Genomic DNA, 19,987 nt, shown 5'->3' with positions numbered 1-19,987 from the left:
GAGATCCAAGAAGCTATGCATGGTTTTGAAGATGCTGTGCATACTGAATATCCTATCTTATATCCTTTTATAAAGCTAACGAAGTGCTAGATTTAAAACTAATTGTGTCTGCTCCTGTGACCCTTGCTGGTGGTGGGACACATCATTAAAACTGCTGAAAAAATACAATGGGAGATTCTTAAAAGAAAGCAAAGAAAAGCTGTCTTCAAAGAAAGGGTAATTGGACTGACAACATCTCAATGAAACAATAGAAATCAAAAGATAATGGAGCCAGATCTAAAGTGTGTAAAGGAAAAATACCTGCCAATCTAGCATTCTGTATCCAGTAAATGAAGACTTTTTTAGATAAATAAGATGAAGCATTTGCCACCAGTAGAAAATTTTCTACACTAAAGAAAATCTTAAAGGATATTCTTAAGGCAGAAGGGAAAAAAAATGCAGAAGATGGAAGGTCATAGTTGCAGAAAGGAATGGAAAGCAATAGAAATGGTAAATATGCAGTAAATCTAAAGCAATGATGTCTGTTGGACATAATACACACATAGAATTAAGTACTTGACAATAATAAGTCAGAAGAATAAATGTGATTAAACTGTCTCAAGCCCTTGCTTTGTCAAGGAAGGTGGCAAAAGAACTAATTAATATTAGACAGAAAGGGTGCATATTATAGTTCATAGGATAACCTCCAAAGTAGGTTCTTAAAGTACACTTTTTCTTCTAGGCTTATAATATTTGCTTTTTAATTCCTTCCATTTAAAGTCAGAAAATGTCTAAAATTGTTTATTTTCATCTGAGGGACAGTACTTTGTCCTTTCTCTTTTTCTATCTTCCTAATACCTTCCCTATGTCTAAAAGTTGGAGAAGGCAATGGCACCCCACTCCAGTACTCTTGCCTGGAAAATCCCATGGATCGGGGAGCCTGGAGGGCTGCAGTCCATGGGGTCGCTGAGGGTCGGACACGACTGAGCGACTTCACTTTCACTTTTCACTTTCATGCATTGGAGAAGGAAATGGCAACCCACTCCAGTGTTCTTGCCTGGAGAATCCCAGGGACGGGGGAGCCTGGTGGGCTGCCGTCTATGGGGTCACGCAGAATCGGACACGACTGAAGTGACTTAGCAGGTCTAAAAGCACGTCAGAGTCTTCTGTCCTTTGTTCTTCTGTTAGTGGCTTTAGCATTTCTACTGTTAGAGTGCCACAACCTCTTGTACCACATTAAATTTTCAAGAGTTTTAAGATAAGTTTGAACTGTATCAAAAATACTTTTTTCTTTTTTTTAGAAGAAGAATTCTTTTATTATACAACATAGGTCCTCTCTAGGATACTTAGAAATGGTAATATTTATTCTATACTAATAAAGAATGCAGAATTCTTCATTTTATATTTTGTTTTTACTTTATTATTTTAATTCATTTGAAGATATTTTAATTAAACTTTAGTAATTTAGAATTATTGACATATGAATATTCTGTTATTGCCAGATTCTTAGGATTTTAACCCCCAAGAGTTAATCTTATTTGTATTGCCTATTTCAGTATTAATGTCGTGATTTTTTTTAAAGGAGGGAATTTGTATGAAATAACTGCTTGGACTACCACTTACCACTCTACTTTTATTTAGACTTTGAAATTTAACTTCCCCATTGGTTGGTTTTTAAATATAAATGAAGTGAGCTTGATCATATGTTTAACTTGCTGTAATAAAAAAAAATTACTATCCATTTATTTGAAAAAACAATTGTAAAGTCTAAAACTGTGTACTTGAATGTAGTATATCCATATATGATTGAACATCTGAATACATTCCATTGAATAATTACACAATCTATGAAATAGTGTGGTTTGCTTTATTTCCATGTATAGCAGTCAGCTATGTACTTTTGATTATAGAGAATGGTGGGCTAGTGGACTATAATTTCATTTTGTGACTCTTCCTTGAAAAGTATCGCATAATTTATTTTAACCTCTTGTATCCCAGTGTAGTAATGTTTGCTGTCTGATACTTAATGGACAAGCCATTACCTGGATCTGTTCATGTTAGTTCTAGTTTCAGCCTTTTCTTCTAAAATATTCTATTTACTCACAATTTCTAGTAAGTATTCATATGGACTAACATAACATTTATTTCTTTGTTCCCTTCCTCCTAAAAGGCGCCACTAGGGAAGCCCAAAAGGCAGTAGTGATATGATTAGTTTAAATAATTATCCTTAAACTAATTTAGAGTTGATTCCAAAGAAAGTTGTTTTGCAGCTGAATATTAGGAGAGTGTGAAGTCAGAGTGAATTTCCTTGGCAAGCGCATCATCAGAGAATACTGTCATCATCTTGAAACTGTGCATAGGTTTTGATTTTTGTTTTCTTCCCCAAATAGTTACAGTAGCTTATTATTGAAAGAAACCGTTAGTAATGAATACATGTATATTTTAGAGAATTTAGAATAACAACAAAAAGAGAAAATATCTGTTATCACTTTATCCAGAAATAACTAATATGGGCATTTTAATATAATTAACATGTAGTTTTTTCCATTCATAGGAACTTTTTCCCCCAATAGCAGTGAATATTTTATATATTATCATGTATTCTTTACCTTTTGCCTTTGTCATGAACAGTTCCCAGATCTAAATATATTTTGAAAAGAGAGTTTTCAGTGGTTCCATATTATTCTAAGGATTTACCATAACTGGTATACTATTGTTTTGCTGAAGATACTTTACTTTTTACTACTGTGAATAATGCTTCTGAATATTTTTTAGTAAATCTTTAAATTTCTAATTAATTCTTTAAGGATTTATTAATTTGAAGGAAATGAATAGCTTTAAGGCTTTTGATTAAAATTAGTAGATTGCCTTATAGTACCGTCAGTTTCGTTTGGTCTTACACAGAGAAAGTCCAGGTGTTGCAGTTTGACCATACCCATAAAACATGGACTGTAATGCCAGTATCTTTGCCAGTTAGAAAATAATCTTCTTAGTAAAAGAATGTTTATTAGTTGTTTCCATAAACAGTTTTCTAAAACATTAACTTTTGATTTTTTACAAATTTCATGTTTATGTACTGAAAAGTTTTCTTTTTTTTTTTTTAAGAAATTCTTGCTTGAACAGGAAATTCAATACAACTGAGATATTTTATAATTATAGTCCTTTGGCAATTTGATGTTAGTAATTTATATCTATTCCATTATCCTCTACATCCCACATCTACCTTAAAACTAATGCTATAGAGTGAAAGTAAATTTGGAATGATAGTCTTATTCTTTATTTCTGTTGTATCTTTTTTTATCATCACTGCTTTATTCAGACACTGAAAGTTAGGTAAAGGAGACTATATATGTTCTATATCTGTGGATCAATTCTGTGGCATATCTCTTATCTGAAACAATTGGTATGAAATATAAATTGTTTCAAATTTATGTTGAATATAATTTAACAAAAGGCAAATTATTTTCTGTTAAATAATCGTATCTGTGTAAAGGGACACTATATTTTTGTTGACCTTGGCAGACCTTGAGTCCGCGGTGACTCCTGCTGAGGCTGTACGTCATATATAATTATCTAGTCTTGAGTCACCAATTGTAAATAGATATCTACTAATGAAAGACAAAGCTTGTAAAGGATACTTAAAGACTCTCATAGATCTTCAAAAGTGACAAATGTATGTATATACTATATCCTCAGAAAAAGCTTTAGTTAGTTATTGAAGGGTTATTAAGGGTGGATTTTCCTCTTGCAGCTTAAAACACCAGGAGTCATATTGAAAGTTTTTATAACTCAGTAGTAAAGGATGTCAGATTAATGATATCCCTAATTTCCCTTCCTGAAACCAAGTCCAGCAAGACTTGGCATGGAAATTTGTTAACAGTGTTAATCACCCATACTATGCAAAGTTATAACTATATTAGGAAGAGGCATCTTTTTTTAGTTATATAATAAAATATATTCTTACTTCTTACAAATAAAGCTTTATATAATGAGACATTTATTATAAAATGTTTTTACTGAAACTTTGTGTTCTTATGGAAATCTTTTCTTTACCTAAATCTGTCATAATTGCTCTCCATTAAAATATTTCCTGAATGAATAAATACACTGCTTTGTACGATTATTTGTGTTCATGTCTCCTGTCCCCTGCTAGTCTGTAACGTTTTTGGAAACAAACATAGTGTACAGAACAAGGGCAAAGACCATGGAGTCAACCATTAAGGTTCAAATCAGATTTTCCACTTACTAGATCTTTGACCTTGCTCAACTGCCTTAATTCATTGTGCTTCAATTTCTTCATCTTTAAAGTGCTAATGATAATAATGACTACCTTTACACTTAAATTGAAAAAAGTGAGGAAAACCACTAGACCGTTCAGGTATGACTTAAATCAAATCCCTTATAATTATATAGCAGAAGTGAGAAATAGATTTAAGGGACTTGATCTGATAGAGTGCCTGATGAACTATGGACAGAGGTTCGTGACATTGTACAGGAGACAGGGATCAAGACCATCCCCAAGAAAAAGAAATGCAAAAAGGCAAAATTGCTGTCTGAGGAGGCCTTACAAATAGCTGTGAAAAGAAGAGAAGCAAAAAGCAAAGGAGAAAAAGAAGAATATACCCATTTGAATGCAGAGTTCCAAAGAACAGCAAGGAGAGATAAGAAAGCCTTCCTCAGCAATCAATGCAAAGAAATAGAGAAAACAACAGAATGGGGAAAGACTAGAGATCTCTTCAAGAAAATTAGAGATACCAAGGGAACATTTCGTGCAAAGATGGGCTCAATAAAGGACAGAAATGGTATGGACCTAACAGAAGCAGAAGATATTAAGAAGAGGTGGCAAGAATACACAGAAGAACTGTACAAAAAGATCTTCACAACCCAGATAATAACGATGGTGTGATCACTCATCTAGAGCAAGCCTGGAATGTGAAGTCAAGTGGGCCTTAGGAAACATCACTACGAACAAAGCTACTGGAGGTGATGGAATTCCAGTTGAGCTATTTCAAATCCTGAAAGATGATGCTGTGAAAGTGCTGCACTTAATATGCCAGCAAATGTGGAAAACTCAGCAGTGGCCATAGGACTGGAAAAGGTCAGTTTTCATTCCAATCTGAAAGAAAGGCAATGCCAAAGAATGCTCAAACTACCGCACAGTTGCACTCATCTCACATGCTAGTAAAGTAATGCTCAAAATTCCCCAAGCCAGGCTTCAGCAAGACATGAACCGTGAACTTCCAGATGTTCAAGCTGGTTTTAGAAAAGGCAGAGGAACTAGAGATCAAATTGCCAACATCTGCTGGATCATTGAAAAAGGAAGAGAGTTCCAGAAAAACATCTATTTCTGCTTGATTGACTATGCCAAAGGCTTTGACTGTGTGGATCACAATAAACTGTGAAACATTCTTCAAGAGATGGGAATCCCAGACCACCTGACCTGCCTCTTGAGAAACCTATATGCAGGTCAGGAAGCAACAGTTAGAACTGGACATGGAACAACAGACTGGTTCCAAATAGGAAAAGGAGTATGTCAAGGCTATATATTGTCACCCTGCTTATTTATCTTATATGCAGAGTACATCATGTGAAATGCTGGTCTGGAAGAAGCACAAGCTGGAATCAAGTGTTCTTGGAGAAATTTCAGTAACCTCAGATATGTAGATAACACCACCCTTATGGCAGAAAGTGAAGAGGAACTAAAAAGCCTCTTGATGAAAGTGAAAGAGGAGAGTGAAAAAGTTGGCTTAAAGCTCAACATTCAGAAAACGAAGATCATGGCATCTGGTCCCATCACTGCATGGCAGATAGATGGGGAAACAGTGGAAACAGTGGCTGACTTTATTTTCCTAGGCTCCAAAATCACTGCAGATGGTGACTGCAACCATGAAATTAAAAGACGCTTACTCCTTGTAGTAAAGTTATGACCAACCTGTACAGCATATTAAAAAGCAGAGACATTACCTTGTTAACAAAGATCTGTCTAGACAAGGCTATGGTTTTTCCAGTGGTCATGTATGGATGTGAGAATTGGACTATAAAGAGGGCTGAGCGCCGAAGAATTGATGCTTTTGAACTGTGGTGTTGGAGAAGACTCTTGAGAATCCCTTGGACTGCAAGGAGACCCAACCAGTCCATCCTAAAGGAGACCAGTCCTGGGTATTCATTGGAAGGACTGATGTTGAAGCTGAAACTCCAATACTTTGGCCACCTGATGCAAAGAGCTGACTCATTTGAAAAGACCCTGATGCTGGAAAGATTAAGGGCAGGAAGAGAAGGGGACAACTGAGAATGAGATGGTTGGATAGTATCACCGACTCAATGGACATCGGTTTGGGTAAGCTCTGGGAGTTGGTGATGGACAGGGAGGCCTGGTGTGCTGTAGTTGATGAGATCGCAAAGAGTCAGATATGACTGAACGACTGAACTGAACTCAACTAGGGTCATTATAATGTTAAAATAAGTTAATGTATATAAAGGGTTTTAAATAGTGCAAATTATATGAATGTTTGCTAGTGGTAGCTTTTGTTTTCTAAAATATCACTAACATGTCCATTGACGGATGAATGGATGAAGTTGTGGTACATATGTGCAATGAAATATTACTTAGCCATAAAAAGGAATTTACCTGATTCAGTTCTAGTGAGGTGGATGAATCTAGAGCCTGTTATACAAAGTGAAGTGAGTCAGAAAAACAAATATCATTTATTAAGGCATATATATGGAGTCTAGAAAAATGGTACTGGTGAACCCATTCACAGGGCTGGAATAGAGAGAGAGAAGGGACTTGTGGACACAGGAGGGGAGGGAGAGGGTGGAGCCAACCGAGAGAGTAGCACTGACGTATATTCATTCGCGTGTGTAAAGTAGCTAGCTAGTAGAAAGTTGCTGTATAGCACATAAGCTCAGCTTGAGAGTGTCCTGTGATAACCTAGAGGGGAGGGATGGGATGAGGGGCAGAGTGAGAGGGAGGCTTAAGAGGAAGAGGATATATGTATACTTATGGCTGATTCCTGTTGATGTATAGCAGAAGCCAGCACAACATTGTAAAGCAGTTATCCTCCAATTAAATTTTTTTTAAACCACTAGCACTGAACAGATGGTGTGCACATAATGTATAATTAATATATAATTTTTGTAATGAATGATACAGTTCTTCAGCCTTGTCCTTTCACTTGTTTGTTGCATAATTAATTAAATACTGTTTTTTGAAACCAAGGAGATACTGGAGTAAAGGGGAGAGATATTTCTAATACTTAAAACTCAATGGTAGTATGAAGACTGTATCAATTTAAGAAAAATAGTTTTCTCGACATTAACATTTTGGATACCTATATAATTATTTCATAGTTACCATGTTGTCCTTGGGATATAATCTCCAGGCTCTTGCACATTTTCAAAAACAATGAAAACATTAGAGTGCGTGCAGCTATGGAGGAATTGGTATTTATTATTCGTCCTTCCCTTTCTCCACGGCATTTGTAGTGTTTCACAATTCAGTCTTCTCTAAAAAAGCCTTACATAATATATCTGTTTTCCAGTTTATATATGCTCTTATCCAAGAGATAGGCATTCCCTCTCCGATTTAGTAAACACTATGTATAGAGCACCAAATTCCACTAAACTTGGGAAGCTAAAGTATGTATGAAAAGCCAGTCTATGTCCATTAAAATGCAGAAGGCATCTATGATAAAAATTTATTTATCACAGTGATTCTCAGACCTGACTGATCATCAGAATCACCTTGGAATCTTTTCAAAAAATGTATGTAACAGAACAGCTCTCCTCTTAGACCCCTGAGTCTGTACCTTGGGGGAGGTGGGAAAGAGAGTAAAGATTCGTATTCTGGAAAGTTCCCCAGGTCTCTATAGAAAATTATATGAACAATCAGGTTTGGAAACAGATGATGTATGTTACCAACTGAAGATTTGTATGCATAGTAACCAGGAGGCATTAATGGTTCTCAAGCATCTGTTAAAGAGGGAATAATTATAATTATGAATACCTGATGTCTGTTAGATTTTGCTACTTCTTATGCTTCTCACGAAGAAACACTCAAAAGAATAAGATGTGGTCTTTTTTCTTTTATTCAATTTTAAAAAGCTACCTTTAATGTATATTGATTTCCCACTTTACAAACTATTTCTTATCCTAAATTCTTCAATGAACACTGAGAAGACAACACGGGATCTTTCTTTTCTTTCTTCTTTCCTTTCTTCATCTCTGTTTCTTTCCTTCCGTTTTATCTTTCCTTTCTTCTTCCTTCTAGCCGGATGGTTTATAACACTTTAAAATTTTTTCCTGACTGGAAGAGGGCCAATCTGAATGATCCTTGTCTGTCTTGGGCATGGAAGGAAAGGAGATTCTGAGCATGGACCCTGCCTTCCAGGAAGACTGTGGCTTCCATCTCTCCTAAGTGCCCAACTCATCCCTTAGTGTTCAGACTAGATTTGGGTGGGAAAGTAGAAAATAGAGACCAGAAGGCTGTGGAAAATGGAAGCAAACCTGTAGTTTATTTCTTCTCTAAATTACATTAAGTGTCAGTATCCCTTAACCTTAGTGTCCACTACTGTATGGACAGTTTCTATGAAAACATTTGTTGCATTAGATATTTCATGATGAAAATGTAATGAAATCAACAAAATAATGTGGTGGGTCTCTATGGTGATATTTTAAATATTTTATTTTCCTTTTTATATGTACTGTAATGGAATTTGACCTATATTAGAATGATTCTTATAATTTCTTTTTCTCATTAAATGCTTCTTTAAAAATAGTGGTTTTCCTTCTAAAATATGCCAGTTTTGAAGAGTAGAATCACACAGATTTTTAAGCGACTTGATTATGGGTTTTGTTTTGCTTTTTTAAAAGAAATTTATTAATGTTAATTTGAGAGTGCATTCTGAATGATGCTGTTAGCCTAGTAATAATTTTCATTATTACCCCACCATGTTTTAAAGTGTCGAAAATATTTTAAGATGGGAAAAAATTTAACTTGGGTTTCTGAATGCTTATCTTTTATTTCCTATAAATTTTTATAACACTAGTAGAAAGAAAGAGAGTGAATGTTGGATATCATTTCCTTGACTTAAACATTTTTAACAAATACTGCTTGAATTGGTTTAATATGCTGAAGTGTAGACAGTATAAAAAAAAAGATTATTCTTTTCTAACTGAATAAAAATATATTTAACAATTACTTAAAGCAGCATTAACCAAAGACAGCAACTGTTTGAGAGAAAGTGTTTCCTGCAGTTTATCCGAGGAAAAGAAATGTGATTTTGTATCTTACTTCCACAGTCCCACGTTAATTTCCATTGTTCTTATGACAGTCTTCCATACTGATGTGATCCTTGTGGAGGTTTGTGCCTTCCATATCTCTTACTCTATTATATCTTAAATCCCATTTTATGCAACATGTCTTCCAAGTAAAGCTATCAGAAGTTGACATTGGCTAGTCCCAGGATGGTAGAAAAATAATTAACTGCTGAACATAGGAATAATTTGATTATGTAGAAAAATCATTCATTATAATTGCTGTAAAGAAGCCGTGTAATTTTGTGCCTGTTTATACTAGTCTTTTTTTTTTTTTTAACTGTATATAAGAAGATCAGCTTTGATGAAAATAGATTTTTTGTTTCAACTGTGATAGCCAAGCCAAAAATGAAGACGAGGCAGAAAATAAATCAAATCATTTGTTTTTAATGACAGAGTATGTACATATTGTTGAGAATTAAATAGGTAGTTAGTTATGTTTGTATTTGTCTTCAAGATCTTTGATTCTAATGAAAGTAGGAAGCTTTAGGGATAGATTTTGTATAGAAAGTCAATCTGACTTTAAGTATCTCAATTAAAAAAGATGATTTAGTGTCTGAATCAGTAGTGGCAATGGAATCATCTGTTTGAAATTAGTTTCTAATAAAAGTCTCAGTATAAATTTAGCCAAGGGCAGGAATTTTAAAAGTGTGAGTAAAATATTTAGGCTATCCAGAAATTGTGACATGACCTGATCTTAACAGTTAGGGACTTTCTAATTATTTAGTCTCAAATATTGAGTTTTTCTAAAATTTTGCCAGATTTCTTATATGTAGCTGACAGGTATGAAGACATGCCAATTTGGCATTCTACTTATGAATTGCTATAGAAATTCCAATAACATAGGCTATTGCTATGATTTACTATATCATAGAAAATGTTGGATTAATTTTTAAGTTTTATTAAGCACAGTTCTATTCTTTGGCATTTTTTAAATTTAAAATCAAATTTATTCACATATAAAGTTTTAACCATTAAAACTGGAGTCTTACAAATGTAAAATAAGTTTCGGTATGTAATCTCAGCACAAATATGATCTCATTTTCTTTTCAGTGCATCTTGAATCCATCATCCATTTCTACTCCTACTACTCTTCCACTTATCACTAGTTCAAGTTTTCATCATTCCCTGCAATTAGCTCTCAGTAGTACCTGTGCTGCTTGAAATCCTTCAGTAGTGTCCCAGTGGTTATAAAATAAAATCTAAGCTTGATGTGATGTCTAACAACACCCTCCTTCTTCAGACTTCCCACCTACCTTTCCAGTATGGTCACCTACCACTTGCATAGGCATATTTTATACTTCAGCAACACCAAATTGCTTATAAATCCTCCAACACTTCTGATAGGTTTTTACGTTTATTTCTCTGCATTTAACCTTTGTGCCTTTGACCTTGCAGTTCACTGAGCCCAGTTATTCTTTCATATACCTCTTTTTATTCCATCTTATAATGTCATTAGACTGGAGGTCCTTTTACTAAAGTGCTGGGTTTTGTAATCACAAAAGTAGTAGAGTGATAACTGCCTAGCCCTACCTTTTGCCCATTGGTGAAATGATTTATTTCATATTTAATATCCTTCAGGCTTTTTGAACATTTGATGACAGAGAGCTTATGATTCACAAGGAAGTCTATTATATTTTTCCTTAACTCAAAATCTTACCAAGTTGACTTTGGTAAAACTTGGTAAAAGAGCAACTTTGGTAAAAGAACAGCTCTTTTTTCCCCATCACCTCATAAACAGTAAATATCTCTAAGTGTGTAATGTTCAAGAACTTGTGGCTCTGCTTATAGCAAAGATCAGCATTTTCTGTATTAATTTTCGTTGTGCTAACTTGCTCTTTACTTCCGACTTACTTGAATCCTCTGGGGGTATAATGTTACATGAATTTGTAAACAGTTCAAAACTGCTGATTTCATGTGCTACTTACACTTTCATGAACTAGTTTAAAATATGGGAATAGGAGACTGAAAGAAAAGAGAAGAATAAGGCAATTACTAGTGTATGTAAACTACACTAGTATTTTACATATTCAGTTTCCCATTACATTTTACTTATTTTAAATTCTTATAGATTTCCACTTGTGAAGTGAACTTAGAACTAACTAAATTTCTGTGAGCCACTAGTGTAATTCAAATACCAGTATGGAATATATCTTTCAACCAAATAAATGTATATAATATGGGTAAAAAATATTACCAATAACCTTTACATGTAAAATCATTCTTATTGAACTCAAAAGCTTCCATAGGTTAAAAAAGTCTTGTCCTGTTTATCTTGGTATTACGTTGGCCTTACACTCAGTAAATGAAAAGAGACAGACAAACAAGTAAATCTTTCCTCTCTACTCCCCTCTCCCCAGCCCCCTGACCAAAAATAGAAAGATGCAGATTTCTCCTTTCTCTTGAGTTCATCATGTATAGACAGTTTCTAGTATCTGTACTAGTGTTTTTCAAGGTATGGTCTACTGATCATCTACTTCAGAATTACTAATAACCTGGTATATGTATTTAACATGCAAATTTCTAAACCCCAGACTTATTAAGCCAGAATTTGAGGGAGAGAGACCCAGGAACCTCCATTACTTGCTGTTGTTTTTTCTTATGGGATGCATAATTCTCTTTCATTTTATTTAAAAAAACCTAGAATTATAGGGAGAAACATTTTTCATTCCCTCTTTTAATCAGTCTTGTTCTCACCTGTGGAAATTTATAGAGCTCCAACAGTGTTCTCATCTGGGAAAGGGGGAAAAAGTGTTTTTAAAGTGTTTCTGACAGTGGCCACCAGAGACCTCTTGTTCATCTCCCAGGAGTAAGTAGGTACATCTCACACCCTTCCAAGAGCCACATTAGGAGGCCTTCTGGGATTCCTTTGGAAGTTGGTTACTTCAGAAGCTATAAAGACCAACTGTGAGGGAAGCATTGGGTATTGAGGTTCTAGTTGATCTCTCACTGCAAAAATAAAGGCTAGAACATTCTTGTATTGCTTGTGGTAAATCAGAGTCTTAAAGTTGGAGTCAAAGATCTGACTCCCAAAGGCATCCTTATGTTTAATCAGCCTGGTTTGACTCGGTGTTTACCAGTTTATTATGAAGGATACAACTCAGGAACAGCCAAATGGGAAAAAGGCATAGGGAAAGGCATAGGCCGGAGTGGTGAGGCAAGGGGCTTCCTCCATACCCTCTCTGGGCAAGCGTCTGAGTGCTGTGAGATACCAAGTTTTGAGCTTTGTTTCTCTTTGTTTATTTTCCTTGTAAGTATTTGTTGAATTTCACAAATTAAATTGTGTCTAATCTTTTTTGTTCCAATTATTCATCAAAGAAAAGCTGTCTTTCGGTGTCATATATTTGTCTCATTCATTTGTGCATTTAGTCTCCTCATTCCTGTTTCTTCTCACTGCCCCCCCCACCCCCACCATAGATTACTTCTGATCCCATTGTATCTTTATAATCATTTCTCTATTTTAATTCAGATGAAGTTAAACATTGCTTGTTACCTTTAATTAACCCAGAAAAGTTTCTTTCAAACTCAGTATTTGTGTGTAACTCAGCTTGTATATTTGGCCATCATTAAAAATTAGAGGAAAATTTGATAAATATATTATCTGAACATGTTCATTTTTTTTATCTTTTTCACTTCAAATACCCTTATCTAATTTAAAGATTATATTTTACCCTCACTATTAAATATGATCCTTAAAAAAAAAATCCGATTCTAATTATAGAAAAAATATAGTAGAGGAACTGATTCAAAGGTAGCTCAAAACCAAATTTAGTAGTAATTAGTTAGGAAGTCAGCCTTTAAAATAGTATAGAGGAATGGCAGACATAGTTTTTAATTGTTACTCCTCTTTCTGCTCCTTTAATGACTCTTATTTCCTCAAGTGTTTGATCTTAGGCATCCTATCTAAACTGTTACTTGTGTTCAAGGTTTTCAAGAATCTAGGATAATTCTGTTTGTCCAACCTTATTTCTGTTGTTTTTGTTTTGTTTGCTTGTTTTGTAGCACAAAGCATCTATTGGGAAGGTTTCTTCATTGTCCCAGACTATTTCCATTTTTACCTCTAGACTTGTGCTGATGCTGTTCCTTAAGTGTCTATATTGCCTTGTCTTCTATATTGCCTCTGCCATTTATCTAAATCCTTTCATCCTGTCCCAGCTCCAAACCCTGTTTTTCTATCCCTCTCCTACCCATTTTATCTCCCTGGTTTCTGGTTTCTGTGATGGTCCATACTGAAGGCACTGTTCAGTTCAGTTCAGTTCAGTGACTCAGTCGTGTCCAACTCTTTGTGACCCCATGAACCGCAGCACACCAGGCCTCCCTGTCCATCACTAACTCCCGGAGTCTACCCAGACCCATGGCCATCGAGTCGGTGATGCCATCCAACCATCTCATCCTCTGTCGTCCCCTTCTCCTCCTGCCCTCAATCTTTCCCAACATCAGGGCCTTTTCCAATGAGTCAGCTCTTCGCATCAGGTGGCCAAAATACTGGCGTTTCCGCTTCAACATCAGTCCTTCCAATGAATACCCAGGACTGGTCTCCTTTAGGATGGACTGGTTGGGTCTCCTTGCAGTCCAAGGGACTCTCAAGAGTCTTCTCCAACACCACAGTTCAAAAGCATCAATTCTTCGGTGCTCAGCTTTCTTTATAGTCCAACTCTCACATCCATACATGACCACTGGAAAAACCATAGCCTTAACTAGACAGACCTTTGTTGGCAAAGTAATGTCTCTGCTTTTAATATGCTGTCCAGGTTGGTCATAACTTTCCTTCCAAGGAGTAAGCGTCTTTCAATTTCATGGCTGCAGTCACCATCTGTAGTGATTTTGGAGCCCCCCAAAATAAAGTCTGACACTGTTTTCACTGTATCCCCATCTATTTCCCATGAACTGATGGGACCGGATGCCATGATCCTCGTTTTCTGAATGTTGAGCTTTAAGCCAACTTTTTCACTCTCCTCTTTCACTTTCACCAGGAGGCTCTTTAGTTCTTCTTCACTTTCTGCCATAAGGGTGGTGTCACTGTACCAGTGAAAAAGTATATTTTTCTCCAAGGTTGTATTTCGTTAGTGTTGCCTTAGTTATATTTCTTGCTTCTAGTTTGAGAGCAAAAAGTATCAACACCAGCAACTGCCATGATAAAAGCTACTTCATTTTCTAGGGAAGTTATAGTTAAGGTAAAATTTAGTCTTAATCTGAAAAGCCTGCATTATGTTTTTAATCAGTTTTATAAGATCATAAATCTGATGCTGAAAATAATACAGTAGTATACTCATATTTGAGAAAACTGCCCTTTAATTGTAAAGAAATTTAGGTTACAGTGTCTTTTTCTGTTTTCTTGGGCACACTGCACACAGCATATGGGATCTTAGTTCCCTGACCAGGGATTGAACCCTTGGCCCGTGCATTTGAAGTTCAGAGTCTTAACCACTGGACCATCTGAGAAGTCCCAGTTATAGTGTTTCAATGAGAATAACTACCACTTTTTTTTTTGGTGCCTGAAATATGCAAGTTCTTTTTTGGTTAGATACGTTGCTGTGTTTTCTTTGAATCATCATAAAAATTCTCTGAAATTCTTAAGATTATCTGTTTTATACTTGAAGAAATTGAGGATTTTAGGAGGATTGACCAGTACTATGGCAGAACCAAAATGCAGGTCTAGTTCTCCTTGTCTTAAATTAACTGCTGTTTCTACTTCATTACATGGTATCCCTAAAATAATACAGAACTCTTGAAACAGCTTTGCCAGAGTACCCTGGAGGAATTTATCCAATAGCATCCTTAGAAATGAACAGTTCCATACTCGGAAGCCCTCCTTTATGTTAATCAGCAATAAAGAGTCATTTTTCCCTGTCAGATATGCCACTGTAAGCACATTGTTCTCAGACTTTATTCAGAAGAGCTGTCTCAAGAGGTATTGATACGTGAGAGAAGTTGTCTGGTGTGGCTTGCTTGGCGAGAAGGGAGAAGACTTTGGAAAGCATTTGGAATGAAGGAAGGGTGGTGAAAATGATGTGATATTTTTGTGTATCTCAATTCTCTCTCCCTTGTACGTGTTTTTTATACCTTTTCTTGCTGAGTAAGGGTCATTTTGAGCTTCTGTGCTAAGTGTACCTTCTTAATTGTTCTTTTTCTGTTCTCTGAATCATGGTTGTTTGTTCTATAACTCATTTGAATGTATTGAAGTGTATTTAAATGAGGATTTGATGCAGTTGGAAGTTGGTATAGAAAAGGCTGGATAACAAAAGGCTTCTTAATAATGAAACACAGTAAAAATGGAACCTGCAGCAACCAACCATGTGGACAAATGAAAAAATGCCTTTTGTCTACAAATTGCAGTGATCCTACATTAACATGGAGGTCTCTGTCTGGCTTAGGACAGCTGGCTAAGTCTGATCGTTCCCCTCCATACAGCCTTTAAAACCAGCACTCCTGAGTACTGCTTTCCTGGCCATTTTGTTTACTATCTCTGCTAATTAAGTGTACTAGATTATTAATAGACTACCAGGTGAGATTACTTCTGCATCCGTCTTAACCAGTGATTGAGGTATATTACAGTTTTTAAAAATAGATTCTTTTTTGTTTGATTAAGGAAGCTACAACCAGGAAGTAGAATGAACACAGAAATGTGATTTTTCTGAGGGACCACATCGGCTTAACTAATCCAGGGTTATCAGTAAAGGTCAGTCAATATTTTGGATATGAAGAAGCTATTCAGAGTTAGCTTCCATGCATCATTAAGAATTGATTGTCATTAAGAAAGTGATTTTTCCAAAATATAGTTTATGTAATCTTGTAAGTCTATAACTAAATTTCAGGAATGACTGTTTCATGGAAAAGCTTGCTACTGAGTATTAGCTTAGTACTAAATTTGAAATCTAAATTTTTAGTACTAAATTTTTCATTGTGTGTGTTCTGCAGTAAGTTGTGGGGAGGGGTATGGTAACAGGGGCAAGAACTGTGGTGGCATTTCTAATACATTGAGGTGTGATGTATAGCACCAGGGTATGCAAGCCACTGCTGGGTTTATTTGTAACTAATTGTGTGAGAATCCTTGTTTGTGGTTCTGAAATCCCAAATCTGTTATTCTGACTGATTCTTGTATCAGACCGTTATTGAATAAGTAGTCTTATTTTTCTAGGCTCTTTAGAAGTCCTTGGTCTACAGTGTAATGAACCATTTCATGGTTTTTTACTCACTTATTTTTGCTCTGTTTCTTTGCATGATAAATTCAAATCTAGATTCAAGACCCTTCACTAAAATAATCTGTAACTAAGAATCATGAACACAAATATTATTCAGATCTAATTCGAAAGGGAAAAGAATGCCTTTTGACTGACCCTGTCTAAACATATGTTTACACATATATTTGAGAGGTATCCCCACCACTCTTTATTTACTTTCTAGGACATCTCAACCAAGGCTGTTGTGTATGCGTGTGAGTGTGTGTATGTCACATCTTCTTCATTCATTCATCTCTTGATGGACACTTAGGTTGCTTCCATATCTTGACTATTGTCAAAAATGCTGCAGTGAACATGGCGGGCGGGGGGGTCATATGTGTTTTTTTTGTCCTTCAGGAATATACTTAGAAGTGGAATTGCTAAATCATATGGTAATTAAATTGTTAAATTTTTTTTGAGGAACCTCTGTACTGTTTTCCATAGTAGCTGGACCAATTTACATCCCCATCAACTGTGTAGAATTGCCATCTACACAGTTGGCATCTATCACATCCTTGCCAACAATTGTTATTTGTTCTGCACTGGCTCTTACTTGTGGCAAGTGGGATCTAGCTCCCTGACCAGGATTGAACATGGGTCCCCTGTATTGGAAGAACAGAGTCTTAGCCATTGGCCCACCAGGGAAGTCCTGTTATTTGCTCTCTGTTTAATAATAGCTATTCTGATAGGTATGAGGTGATATGTCACTGTGATTTTTATTTTTAGTTTCTTGATGACTAGTGTTTATATCTTTTTATGTGTCTGTTTGCCATTTTTATGCCATCTTTGGAAAAATGTAAATTCAAGTATGCTTCCCATTTCTTAATCAGGTTGTTTGGTATTTTTTTCAGTGTTGAGTTATATAATATAAAGATTAGGTCTTAACAGAAAGCAAGTAAGTTGAAGGTAGGATATACGATAATCTGGTGACTCTGGTATAGGTGGGTAGGTGATTCCTTCCTGATGTGTGTATGTGTGTGTGTGTGTGTTTCTATCTATACACACATATTTTTCCAAACAGACTTGAGACATGACTTTTTACTACTTGGAAATTTGAGTAATTTCTTACTGTATTAAGTTAGACTTTCAAAATGGTAAAACATCTTAAAAGAAGCCCTACAAAGAAATTATACTACTTGACCAATATATATATGTGTGCATGGCCATATTCCCAGAGAGAGAAGCATATTATACCAAATTATGTTTAAAGAATGCTAATTTTCTTGTTTGGTAGAGACAGATTCCAGTGGTAAAAATTTAGTGAGCTACTATTTTGTATTTATATTCATGATCACCTTAGGCTCTTTTATCATTAGATAAAATTTGAATTTCATACACACTTATGTCTGATGCTACTCTCACTGTGATTAACGCTACTTTTTCTTAAATCTAATCATGAAGTATAGGAGATATCTAGCACCTAGAATACCATTTCTTTGCCCTAAAAATATCTGGTACACCTTGTCTTAGAATGATAGTAAAGAATTTTCAACATTAATGGATATTTTCATTATTTATTTAGGAAACTCATTTATAAAGCTTAAGAATTTTAGATTTGAAAATGTAATAAGCCAACCAATGTAGAAGTTCTTTCAATTAGCAGTGTAATTCATTTCCTCCTGCTAGGTAAATTAGTTGTAAGAGTAGGTATTTGTTTGACTGAATCAAAAAAAGTTAAAGTGTGATGAAGGTAACATATTAAAACAATAACCCTTTATTCTGTTAATCATACATTATGACTGTATTTTTCTGTTCATAATAGTCCTTATAGTTTGGGATTAAAAAGGGACCCAGTATCATCCTACGCAAGGGTACCAATGCGGGGGAAAGAGAGGATTTGTGTTTAACTGAGTAGTCTTGAAAGCATTCCCTGTGATAGATAAACTCTAATCTCCAAGATCTTAAATTGGGTTGGCGGGGTGGCTATTAGCCTGGCACAGCCACTGCATATACTGACTATGGTATACTTCCTTCTGCCTTATTTTTATGGCCAAGTCCTTCTCTCAGATGGTATTTTACTTGAAATTTTGTATATTATTAAAAAATATATAAATAAATATAAAATATATAATAATTTTATATATTATTATACTTGAAATCATACTTATGGTTAGGAATCTAGGCATATGAGATTTGAGGTGTAATATCCATATATAATGTCTGAGAGCTGAGGTTCTCCCATACATATCAAATGCTCACCTAAGACCCCTTTCTCCTTCTAAGTTAGTAGATTCAAGTCACGGCCAGTCATGTAATAAACTTAACAAACCAATATGCCTAAAACCAAAAATTAACATATTTTATCAATCTCCACGTATTGATTCATGGCTTCGCTATTTCATAATTGTGTGTATGGCTTTGAACAAGTTATTAAGTGTCTTTAAGACCATGTTTTATTCTTTTTAAATTGAAGATAAAAGTATTATCTCTTATCTTCCTCTGTGGAAGGTATGTGGATTAAGTGAAATATATAGTCCTTAGCACAGTAACTGGCCTGTAGTTCTCAACAATTAGTTATGTGATGATGATAGAATTTTTTTTTCATTGTCTCTATAAGATAGTAAAATGAGAAAGTGAGACAGTTGTAAAATGAGAACTTTAGAGTCTAAGAAAACAAATTTTATTAATTGTCTGTCTTGCAAATACAGTTCAAACAATTAATTCACTCAGTTTTAGATCCTTCATAGAATGCAGGGAAGGCTGACTGTTAACATTTTCATTTAAAGAGCAGGACCTCTTATTGATAGATTGTGTTTTTGTATTCATTCTCTCTTAGACATATTTACATATTTTTTACTATGTCATTTCTGAAAAACCACATGCTGAAAGGAAGGTCAGGGTCAAAAGAAACTGGTTTACCAATGGCACTTATTTAAAAACCACTGGAGATCATCTTGGAGCCAGTGTTTGCCTCTATTTGTGTGGGCTCTCACATGCTACCCACATGCAGCATAGACAAAAGTCTATATTAAGGTAAGTGATCACTCTGGGCAATTTGGGGGACTGTCTTGATGAATCAGATCCAAACAAAAGTGAAATGGATATAACTCCAAAATCCAAAAGCAACAGAAACTTGATAAAAGAGAACCTCTATAAACGGGTTTTAATGGAAGAATGATTGTGCCTGTCAGGAAATCCACTACAGCTCAATAAGACAAAGCAATGAAATGTTAGCACTTTGAGTATTTTCTCTCTTTGTATATAAATCAGAGGCTACCATAGGAAAGTATATAACTGCCTTGGGATGATGTGAAGGAAATATAAAAGAGTGCAAAAATTGGAGAATTGAATAATACCACTTAACAGAACATTGATGGGAGAGAGCCTCCTCAGAATCTCTGCATATCATATTTGCATTTCATCTCACGGGAAAGGAAGGGGATGTTCATAAGACAACTGTGGGTCATGCTTAAACAGAAAAACTGAAAGGGCAAATTCATTTGAAAGTATTTTTCTATTAAACCCACTTATAG

The 19,987-nt window shown here is 35.2% G+C and overlaps 1 protein-coding gene and 1 non-coding gene across 5 annotated transcripts in view; both read left to right on the top strand.

Moving 5' to 3' along the window:
* Positions 1-19,987, top strand: part of COP1 (COP1 E3 ubiquitin ligase) — a 224,004-nt gene that overhangs the window by 181,499 nt on the left and 22,518 nt on the right. The window lies entirely within an intron of this gene.
* LOC133228293 (small Cajal body-specific RNA 3) lies at positions 15,566-15,706 on the top strand. The gene has a single exon (XR_009730156.1). It is a non-coding gene; the product is annotated as a small Cajal body-specific RNA 3 (non-coding RNA).

The sequence above is a fragment of the Bos javanicus genome, chromosome 16 (assembly GCF_032452875.1).
Source record: "Bos javanicus breed banteng chromosome 16, ARS-OSU_banteng_1.0, whole genome shotgun sequence".
Taxonomy (NCBI): domain Eukaryota; kingdom Metazoa; phylum Chordata; class Mammalia; order Artiodactyla; family Bovidae; genus Bos; species Bos javanicus.
The sequence above is the reverse complement of the archived record's forward strand: the minus strand, read 5'-3'. Positions and strand labels throughout refer to the sequence as shown.